Source organism: Pseudorasbora parva, chromosome 8 (assembly GCF_024679245.1).
Source record: "Pseudorasbora parva isolate DD20220531a chromosome 8, ASM2467924v1, whole genome shotgun sequence".
Classification (NCBI taxonomy): Eukaryota; Metazoa; Chordata; class Actinopteri; order Cypriniformes; family Gobionidae; genus Pseudorasbora; species Pseudorasbora parva.
This window is the reverse complement of record NC_090179.1, coordinates 26,400,658-26,412,679: the sequence shown is the minus strand read 5'-3', so window position 1 is coordinate 26,412,679 and position 12,022 is coordinate 26,400,658. Positions and strand designations below refer to the sequence as shown.

General features: G+C 37.0%; 1 long non-coding RNA gene across 3 annotated transcripts in view; it reads right to left on the bottom strand.

The window, feature by feature from the left end:
* LOC137084359 (uncharacterized) overlaps positions 1-11,813 on the bottom strand; it is a 181,024-nt gene extending 169,211 nt beyond the window's left edge. For 2 of the 3 annotated variants that reach the window (XR_010906748.1, XR_010906746.1), the window contains exon 1: positions 11,613-11,749. This is a non-coding gene — a long non-coding RNA (uncharacterized lncRNA). Of the gene's footprint in view, positions 1-11,612; positions 11,750-11,783 lie in introns of those variants that run through there. The other variant, XR_010906747.1, reaches the window with a different exon arrangement.
* Between the last annotated feature and the right edge of the window lie 209 nt (positions 11,814-12,022).

Genomic DNA, 12,022 nt, shown 5'->3' with positions numbered 1-12,022 from the left:
TTAATGCGAAGACTATGCAGTGTTTCACATTTCATTATTCAGTTTTTATATTGTTTCTTTCTTTAATGCTACTGTTAAATCTACTTTATAAGGTAGGTATATCTGAAAAACTTCAAGGTGCAGTGTGTGATTTTTAGCGGCATCTAGCAGCAAGGTTGTGAACTGCAACCCCTCACCCCCGGAGCATATACAGACGTAACGGGGAGCGGACCATAAACCGTAAAAAAAAATATGGACAACATGACTTCATTCTCTTCCGCTGAAGTTTTTGAAGCCTCCGGAGGTCCGAATAAGGCGTTGACGAGTCTGCACAATAGTCTCTGGACAGGAGCAGGAAGTAGAGAGGCGTGATATCAAAAGCCTGCCCACATTCTCGCAGATGCAGAACAATTCATTATGTTGGTGTGAAACATGTAGAATGTAGATGTTATGGACATGTAGAAATTAAAGCTAAAGCTCCAATCTCCTCCCAAAAAAAGTCTGTTAGTGCCTCAGTGTCAACTTCACTCAGAGAAGCCGTCAATCTCAGCTATCAATCATGAGGTCACACACCCTGTTTTTATAGCATCAAATAACTGGTAAACTGGTGATGGTCAAGCTGAATTTTCAACAGCCACTGCTCCAGTCTACAGTGTCACATGATCCTTCAGAAATCATTATAATATGCTAATTTGGAGCTCAAGAAATATTATCTTATCTATACTCAAAACTATTTTAGGAGGAAACTGTGAGCTTTTGTTCAGGATTCTTCTATGAGTATTTTTATTTTAGAGTTTTTATTTGAAATAGAAAATGTTTATAACATTAAAAATGTAGTTACTCTCACTTTTGATTAATTGCTGACCCCAACATTTTGAATATAGTGTATATAGTGCATTGTGACTTATATACACTGTTTAAAGGGATTCTCATGCTAAACTTGGTCAAAATTGAAAATAATTAGTTGGACAGTATTGCTGTGCCAAATACACTCTTTCAGAATTTCAATAAAGTTTCGGAATGTTTTTTTTATAGCATGGCCCTTTATGAAGTTATGAAGTCATCAACCAGAATTAGAGCAAGAGCGCCAACGAGCTTCGTTCAGATTACAAGAGCCGTCGGCAGCGCTGTCATTTTATTTTTAAACCACAAAATCAATGTCACTAAAGAAGTGTGTTTCTGGTTGTGATGGAAAGATATCCTTGTTCAGCTTCCCAAATAACCCGGTGTTAAGAAAACAGTGGATGCAGTTTGTTTTTCTGGAGTTCTGAAAGTGTGTTTGTTTGTTTTCCGGTCATGAGTAGAAAACGAAGGCAGTGAGTGAAACCAAATCATCAAATGTCTTTTGTTGACAATCGGTGCACGTAATAATGTCAACAACACGAACGTATAGTCAGTACCGGCGCTGGCCGTCTTGATGCCCTACGCATCATTACTTTATGATGCCCGCGGGTGTCGCGTTCACGTATTTGTTGACCGGGGGTGCTGAGAGAAAATTCTCGTGGTGTCCCCCTCAGCACTTGGTGCCCTACGCGCATCACGTGATGGTGGCACTGCGTATAGTGAATCAGAAGTTATCTAGGGAGGGAGGGGTGTGTGTGTGTGTGTGTGTGTGTGTGTGTGTGTGTGTGTGTGTGTGTGTGTGTGTGTGTGCTTGAGATCTCCGTCCACTGCACGCACGCCTTCAAAAGCTCGGCTATTTTTTAGGAAGAACCGGTACAGCGTATCAATCTTTTATAAATATGATCAAACTAAAGACTCTTCGGACATATAAAGGATGCAATACTACTCTATAGGTACTCAAGATTAATAAGATTGGCAGAAACTGTGTGTGTTATGCCCCCTTAATGCAAATATGAACTACCGGTAGATATGAAAAAATTATATAATATTATAATAAAAATCTATAATATTTGAGATTTACTAATACTCGTAAAATCTTTACAATAATGTAATGCACTACATGGGTCACTTTTGGGTCAGGGTTCGCAAATCAATGAGCTATTTTTCGAGTCAAATCACTACAGGCTATTCTAACATCACTCAAAACACACAAAAACAGACATTTACAGTCATTCTGACCCAAGGTCTGCGAACAAAGCGTATTCAACTCCATACTCTTTCCTTCTATATCTCTCTCTTTGAGGTCTCTCTCTCTCTCTCTCTCTCTCTCTCTCTCTCTCTCTCTCTCTCTCTCTCTCTCTCTCTCTCTCTCTCTCTCTCTCTCTCTCTCTCTCTCTCTCTCTCTCTCTCTCTCTCTCTCTAATCTCCTCCAGCGACTTTTATAAGCCTAGGTGCACCTCAAAAACAAATCAATAGAGGTGTAATAGCACAGAGCATGCTTTGTAATTTTTATATCATTAGTTTTGTTTTTTTCCACACTTGCTTCTCATGCATCAAAAAGGTTTGGGCGGGGGGCGCTGGAACGTACAACAACACGTCCTCGTAAAGTTTATTTAGTATTCTATGAATATCATATCAGTTATGTTTCCTAATGACTTGGCAGAGGTGACGGTGGACAAGGGGGAGGGGGTGCAGGTGCTGATAGGGAAGGCAGAGGGAGAAAAGGAAAAATCAATAAGAGTACCAGACTTTTCCGCAGCATGCAGGAGAGGGGATCTATTGTGGAGGAATTATGATTTATGTCAGGGGTGGAAGGGCCGTCAGGGTGCGGCACGGACGGAGGTGTGCGCCAATAATGATTAATGCCCCCCCTCTGTCCCCGGCACAAGGCAGCCACGGCCCCTCTCCCACCTCCACCCGACTTGCTTTTGCATGCTCCTCAAAACTGGGCTTCCTTCACCCAAGCAGCAGCCTTAGATTTTGATATCCCTTATTCTGCATATCTTCCTTTGTGTTCTTCTCTCTCTCTCTCTCTCTCTCTCTCTCTCTCTCTCTCTCTCTCTCTCTCTCTCTCTCTCTCTCTCTCTCTCTCTCTCTCTCTCTCTCTCTCTCTCTCTCTCTCTCCACTCTCTTCACTCTCTTCACTCTCTTCACTCTCCTAACAGAAGGTCTGTTCGGCTAGCAGGCTGCAGTTGGCCATGATAGATTTGCAGCGCCCCAGCTGTGCAGCTGCAGGACAGGGCGGTCACTTTTTAAGCTGGACGTCCGCACTCTGTCTATGCCAGCCCTGTCAGCGTTCTCAGACCGGAGACGGAGTGCGAGAGGGATGGACCGAGAGAGAGATGGACAGAGCAAGAGAGCGACTGATGAAAGCAAATGAAAAGATGGAAGAGGGCCTGGTGACAGGAGACAGAAAGAGAAATGGAGCCACTCGGAGTATAAAAGGCAGCCCGCAGTGTCATAAGTAAAACAATGGTTTTCAGCAGTCAAGAATTACTTGTGTGCTGAAAGTAGAGACATTTTAGAAATCCTGTATAACTTAAAATAAAGTAAGAGATTTAAAAGTGTTACTATTTTATACTAGGGTAGCTGCAATACCACATTTTAGTCAATGATTCCAATATCAGTGAAATTTAATTAATCTTCACAATTTTTTATTTCAAAATTTTGAACCGAACCCCTGACCTTGGTGTTGTTAGTGCCATACTCTACTGTTTAAACTACTATTTTATTGGGGTTTTTTTTATTATTATTTCATTGTAGCATTGCTCCTTATTTGCTTTAAATTGCTCATAATTTATCATTTTGTTTACTTGAATTATTAGAAGATGTAAAAAAAAAAAAAAACACTCATAAAAAAATAACATGTATATTACTAATATTACATTAAAATAAAAGGGCATGTTGGCTTCAAATGTTTTTCAATTAAGGGGATATAAGCAATAAAATAAAATAAAATAAAGCATTATATAATAAAATAAAACAAAAGGTAGAGTATGGCACTAACACAACAGTAGTTCAGTTCGCAAATAATGCATGAACTGATAATAATGGACAACTTTTGGCAAATACCAAATGTATTATGTTTATTTTATAATGCATTACATTTCATTACATTACATTACATTAAAGTTCCACAGGTTGTGAGTGCTGGACAGTCATGCCAAATAAGATCTTTTGACATTTCTAGTTTATATAATATGACATATGATTGGTACAGACAGTGAAGTGAATTTCTAGATCGAAGCCAAACAACTAGGGAACCTAAAGCAGACCAAAAAAAGTAACTAAGTGCTGTATGACTTTCGCCCTCACATCTGAGATTCATCAATTCATAATCTGTTTTTCCCTCATTAGATCCTGTTTGAATAACTGAATAGTCCCCCATTTTAAGAGCCCAAAAACAGTGACACTTGCGAAACAGAGACATAAAAAGCATTGATAGTTTTCCTGATAGACCTTCAGTCCACTTAAAGAAATATACCAGGAAAATTGAATTTCAACAAGAGGCACTACTCACACTAAGGTATATTCATACCCCGAATGTGCGCTACTTTGTGAGGGGCACTGAAGAGGAACCGTCGTGTTGAAAGCATTCTTTGGAACGCCTTTCATTATCACCTGGAAAGCAGGGGCACCCTGTGAACTATTCTAATATGTGGGGAGCTGAATGAGGCTGCTGAGGAGGGAGTAAGAGGCAGCCCATTGTGCCCTCGCTCCTGGAGCCTACGCCTCAGCACACTTTCGATGAGGGCACTGGTACCGCTGCAGTGATTTGCCTCAGCCCCTAGAGGGCAAGCCTAGGTCACTGGAGAAAGGAGACCCGAAAAAGAAAGGAGAAAGAAAAACTTTTTTTTTTACTGAAGTACAGACAAATGACAGAAAAGCAAGTGATCAAGCTGCAATTTGCTTTAAACAGCGCCATGTGGAAGGTGACAGCACACGGTCTGATTTCACAGTCACAGATAGTGCCCTGAACGTACACCGAGGGAGAAAGAGAGCAAAACAATGTAGGTGAGAGAGCTGAAAGAATAGAGGTGGAAGGCAAGGAGGGCACTGGGTACAAAAGCGAGGCTGAGGGGGGAATACGGGAGGGAGTGAGACTGAAAAGCTCATTTCCACCCTCCACTGCCTTCTTCTGCCTAGTGTAAAAGATTACCCTACAGCAGCAGAGTATAGAGGAGCTCTACACACCAAGAGGGGGGCACAGATGCGGAGGAAAACACACTTGCACACGTGTGCACATATACACATTCTGACAAGCTTGGGGTGAAACACTCCGTCATTGGCTTCTATAAACTCACTCTCACGCATCTGCCTGCAAACACTTTTGTCAAGACATCCAAGCAACATGGGACCTGCTGCAGTCAACATGTCAGAACGCAACGAGAAGAAATCTGTTTTCCACTGGAGGGCTGTTCTTATAAAACAGGAGAGAGAAAAACGCTAAACAAAAATAATTGGTAACACTTTACAATAAGGTTGTATTAGTTAACATTAGTTAAGGCATTAGGTAACATGAACAACACCTCTGTTCAGCATTAGGTAATCTTTGTTAGCGTTAACTCGCACATATTAATGCATCTACCAGTATTCACATTAACAACACAATTATTTCATGCATTAATTACATGAACAATGCCTGTTGCTTTACTGTTTTTGAAAGGATATCTTACTGTACATACATTATTTACATAGCAGTTAACACAAACTAAAATTTCTAGCAGTTGACAGAAATAAATATTTAACATTTCCATCTCACTCTAAAGGTAAAAATACTGTGTACCTTATCAACATTATTAAACAAAGCATGTATCAATGTTTTTGATAACCTTATTGTAAAGTGTATTTCAACATTAACTTATGTGATAACATTTGTGGGTTCATTACAAAGCAGTAAATAATAGCAATTCATGTTAATAAAGAATCTACAAATGTTAACACATCAGTAATGTTGAAATAGTATAGGTTTTACAATAAGGGTCACAAAATCCATTAATGCTTTGTTGAATATAAGTAATGATAGTAAAGTGCAAAATTAACAACCTATCCGTTGATGTTCCGATGGTTTCTAGAATAGAATTGTTTACCAACAGCCCAAAATCAATGGCTTATTAAATAATGTTGATAAGGTACACAACAGCATTTTTACCTTTAGAGTGAGATGGTGAGTTAGAAATATTCACCCTTATTGTCTGTCAACTGCTATCTAATGTACTTATGTAGTAAGATAACCTTCAGAAAACAATAAAGCTACTGTTGTTCATGGTTAGTTAATGTTAACTAATGCATTAACCAATGCTAAATAATACACACACACACACACACACACACACATTACTTTTTTTGTTAATTTCGGCAATATAGCTGTATATTATATACTCATTTAAAAAATATGAAAAATAGAAATGCTGCCTTGGCAACTAACCTAAATTAGTAGGTTGAAGTACTAAAATGACTGCAACTAATTCTGAAACAAAAAAATAGTTTAGGAGTATTTTTTGTTTCAGTATTAGCATATATATAAAATGAGTTTAAGAAAAAAAATGTATAATATAAAATGAGAAACCCTGTGCTAATTCATGTGCCCTGTGCTCCCTGGCAATTGCCAGTGTTTTGTGCACCTCACAAAACAGGGACTGACATTATCACCCACCCCATTAACCCCAACAACCTGTCAAATGCAGGTAATTTTATATACATTTTTCAATTGTCTTTTCAAAAAGGCATCTGAAATAATAAACTAAGTGCAATGTAGTGTTGTCAAATGTCTGGATTTTTCAATACACATTTATACTGAAATATTAAAATGTTTACAATCCACATTTTCCAAAGAATAGATAGCGCAGATGGTATCGTCTATCTCGCGCTCAAGTTGAGGGATTCATATTCATATTCATTAGAGGTGTGTTATTTACAAAAATCGTATTTGTTTTCTGGACAAGTACCTTTTTTACTCAAGTGAATGACCGATTTTCATGTCCAAAGGACAACCACATGAAAAGCCTTAATGTATCATATAATAAAATATATTTATTTGTTAGTACTGTAAATTAATATTAAATTATTATGAGATCTCATGTAATGCTTTCAAAATCTTTCTTAATAATTTTGTTTCTGTATTTCTATTGACAGTATAGTTATTGAACAAAAATTACTTTTTTTATTAAAACAAAATGCAGTCTAGTCTACATTAAATACAATGTCCACTGAAAAATCTATGTACCTAACCAAAAGTCAATAACCACTGGCCTAAAAAATGCAAGTCTGAAAGTTGGAACACAAACCTGACAAAATTCTGATAAGTTCCCCCTTCCCCACGTCACCTTAGTTTTTACACCCCATGCATGAATCAATTCTCTTTTTAGCAGAAGCAAACAGCACTGGCAGGGAATTTTCTCCATCCACAGCCGAGAACAATGCAGAGGTTGAATTGGGCGCCTGCCTCCTCACTCTCTGGCCTTCAAACACTGCAACAGTGTAAATAACAGCCGAGGAGCGAAATTATGTAAAGACAGAATGCTAGTGCCAGCCTTGAATGCTTGGCCTCTGAAATTCCATATCGTAGCCAGCTGAATCCCAACCAATCGATATTGAATCAGGAAGACACAAGAAGCAGAAGAAGAGGCAAGACAGAGACAAAAGGAGGATGTTGTTACTCTTCTGACAGTCTTTGCAGTCTTTCTTGCTGGCCTGTGACAGAGTCCTCTCTTCACCCCCTCCATCGTGAAGAGCCTCAGCAGAGACCCCCAATGACTTGTGCTTTGAATGCAGAAATTCCCTGTTCTGACCTCTAGACATTGAACTTGGTCTTGACTTCACGGTCCTTTGTGAAGCTGCTGCATTCTTAAGACTGGCTTGCACTATGTGGCAATTCAACAACGCACAGGCCCTCTCTAAAGGGCCTAAGGTCAGTTTACATGTATGGAACATATGGACTAGGTTGTCCTTTCCACCGTCAAACTTCCCTAAAGGCTGGAACATTTTGTGCTGTAGCACAAACCACACACTGCAATAACTTTTGAAAGAAAGGGGAGTAGGTGTTGAGAATCAGAACGATCTTTGACCTGCAAGGACAAATAAATAACAAATCCTCTCTTAAAAGGAGAGATATCCCAAAATGATTTGTACCTACAATGAAAAATAAAATTCTGCAGATCGCCAGAGTAAAGTGTAGAGTGTACACCATACACTGTTCACAACTTACTGAACAAGAACAGTATACCTATATACAGTACAAATCAAAAGATCTTAAAAATGTTTTTATCTAAATCAGTGGTTCTCAGCCAGGGGGTCAGGGCACACTGAAGGTCCTCAGCCAAATGTACTTAAATAAAATGCTTAAAAAAATAAATAAATAAAAAAAGGAATAAATACATTCAAAATGAGGGTAGTTTTATAACAATGTACAAAAAATGGAAACGTTTTTCCTTTCCCGTTTTTTTTCTTCTTTTTTTCGCGTTCAGATGACAATGTTGTCAAAACGATCCCTGTTCACACAGATCCGCGAAAACAAAACAAAAAATGCTGTAGTATGACAGCAAATTCAGCCATTTTGTAACGTTAATGCACCTATAGACTGAACTGAACACCTAGCCCACACGTACATGGTGTCATCGTTTTCAAACTCATGTTCTGTAGTTTACACGATAAGCAACATGTCATATTTACAGCAGAAATACATTGTGAAGCTTTCAGTCATTTGTTTAAGGAGGATTATTATGGAGCTAGAAATATGACAAAATGATCTGAATTTGAATTGAATAAATCTGAATTATTGACAAGTGTAATCTAACAAAACTGAATATTATGTTGCATTTTACATAGTTCTGAATTTGAATTTTTTAAAATGTTGAATATAGAACCTTTGAAATTGAACACATCTGAAATGTTTTTATGTCGAAATTGTTTAGACATGTATTTTCAAACAGCAGATATTTTGTTCTGAATTAATCGACTGGAAATATTCAGTTTTTGAAAATACAGATTCAAGATTTCAGATGAAGAAGAAATTCAGATCATCAAATTCAATATTCTAAAATTCAGATCATCAAATTCAATATTCTAAAATTCAGATCATCAAATTCAATATTCTAAAATTCAGATCATCAAATTCAATATTCTAAAATTCAGATCGCAGAAATTCAGATCTTACAGAAAGTAGGCCAGAGGTCATCAGGGAAGAGTAAAGGATGTCAGAAAAATCCAATGGAGCACCATATCTGATCATTTCATTTCCTATTTGTAATGGAAGAAAGAGAAAAGATCAAACAACCCCTTTATACTTTTTTGTTTATTTTAGATTAATGCACAGAAAAAGAGATTTCGGCTAGATTTCTCATTTTTCGTGCGTGATTTACAAATCGCTGATTAGTGAAGAAAATCTAAGCGTTTGACGTCATCTGTCGTTCTCCAGGGTTGAATCCAAAATCGCCCCCATAAACCCTCACTATTCCCTACTTTAGTCCACTAATACAGTTAACTCGAAAAAGTGAATGAATGTAGATGAATGAGTTTTCTTTCGGGGGTGGGAGGTGAAGTTGTTAACAATAATAATGCTCTAATGATGCGTGACCTATTTTTTAACAGTCTATGGCGTGACAGTCACAGATCACTGTAGCCCTCGGTTCAAACAAACGGCAGCGCTCATGACATGAACCAATCACCTCCGCTTTACAGCACGAGAGAAATCATGAATGAACACACAGGGCTGACTATAAGGGCTCCACATTATCTTTGTCTGGGACAAATCAAAGAGGGTTTTACTTTCCCGACAGGACAAATGAAACATTAAAATAACCAGATAATTTATTTATTATTATATTCAATGTAAACAGCGACTGATAATGGAGTGGATCTCTGGTAACAAAGTCGCGTTGAGGCTGGCGCTGCCTATCTCTTTGTGAGACATTCGTGGAGAAATCAAAACAAGTGAGCAGCAATCTAAACGATTTCAAATAGCTACATTGCAATCGTAAATTGTGTAGCATAATTCATTATTAGGTACTTACATTTTAGATTCAAAAACCTTATTTTTTTTCTATTTCAACTATGATTTCACCAACGAATATAGTTCCAAAGGAACAACACTCAGCGCGGTGTTTTGAACTGAATGAATCAGCGTTTTGAATGAATCATTTGAATGAACGACTCAATGACTCACTCATTAAGACGATCTTTTGCTGCCACCTATTGGCGGTTTAGTTTCATGTTTAAAAGTATCATTGCATTTTTGTATTTGTATATTCAAACATTTAGAACATTAATCTCATAACATTATTCATTGCTGTTTTATTTTTGCAGTTTAAATTAATTAATTTGATTGGTAAAAGCCCTAGTGTCTTACTAATATAACTGCATTTATTAATCAAATGTAAGAATTGAACATGAAATGCATACATTTAATAAGATTTTAAAAAATGGCCTTTATAAAATGACATAACGCCCTGGGGTAAATATCACAAATATGCAGATTTAATTAGGCCTATGTAAAAGCTGATAGAACACTGATGAGAATATTACTACAAAATCAATATATTTATACCACCAAAAATCCCCCCAATACACTGTACAGTACATAAAATTTACTCTGTTCTCTACCTGATAGGCCGGATTTTGAAACTTGTTTGCAGGTATTGAGGGTATAGGGGGCGATTTCAGATTCAGCCCAGGTCTGTTCAACAAAATAGTAGTCTTATAGCAGTAGAAGACTACCGCTTCTTAAACTGTACTGGGCATGTCCTAGATCAGGCAACTTCTCTGTGCAACTTAACCCGTTTCACAGAAAAAAATGTTTATCTGAAATATAAAATATTAATCAGTACCCAACCTTATTCAATTGTGCGGTAAACCACACGAAAAATGAGAAATCTAGCCGAAATCTCTTTTTCTGTGCATTAATCTAAAATAAACAAAAAAGTATAAAGGGGTTGTTTGATCTTTTCTCTTTATTCCATTACAAATAGGAAATGAAATGATCAGATATGGTGCTCCGTTGGATTTTTCTGACATCCTTTACTCTTCCCTGATGACCTCTGGCCTACTTTCTGTAAGATCTGAATTTCTGCGATCTGAATTTTAGAATATTGAATTTGATGATCTGAATTTTAGAATATTGAATTTGATGATCTGAATTTTAGAATATTGAATTTGATGATCTGAATTTTAGAATATTGAATTTGATGATCTGAATTTTAGAATATTGAATTTGATGATCTGTATTTTAGAATATTGAATTTGATGATCTGAATTTCTTTTTCATCTGAAATCTTGAATCTGTATTTTCAAAAACTCAATATTTCCAGTCGATTAGCCTAATTCAGAACAAAATATCTGCTGTTTGAAAATACATGTCTAAACAATTTCGACACAAAAACATTTCAGATGTGTTCAATTTCAAAGGTTCTATATTCAACATTTTAAAAAATTCAAATTCAGAACTATGTAAAATGCAACATAATATTCAATTTTGTTAGATTACACTTGTCAATAATTCAGATTTATACAATTCAAATTCAGATCATTTAGTCATATTTCTAGCTCCATAGATTATCGGCCGAAAAAATATCGCGTATTTGATGTGACGATCACGATCCCATAGTGCATGGTAACTGACTTCATAATAGTGCATAATAGTGGCGGATGCGATCGATTGGTGGCAAAAGTTGACCTAAACACAACCTAAACTAACATTTTATTTTACTGGATAACTGTTATACATCTCATTTATTAGGGATTCATAGTGTATTAGCTGTTTGATACTAAAATGTAAAGTGAAAAGTCCTACTCACCAGCAAATGTTGATAAAAATGCGTGCAGCAGCATCTATTCCTGACGTCGTTCAAACAGCCAATTAGCGTCTTCCTTGATTTGTGTTGCACTGACAACAGACTAAAATAGGCTCTGTTAAGTGATAGTTCACCCAAAAATAAAAAATGTGATGTTTATCTACTTTACGTTACCCAGTATCCCTCTCAGATACTGAAGCTTTCGCGCCTCGATCGCCCCCCGGTGACCGGTCCCAGTATAGCCGCCCTCTGTGTTTTCTAATGGACGCGAGGCAAAGTAAACAATAAAATTACACTTCAAATATTTTTTCCTCAAAGTTAGTTTATGTCATTGAAGGCAGTTATCATCACGATGATTTCATTTCAAGTGTTCGTTTTTAAAATAAGTTTATTTTTACTAAGTTATTTGATGC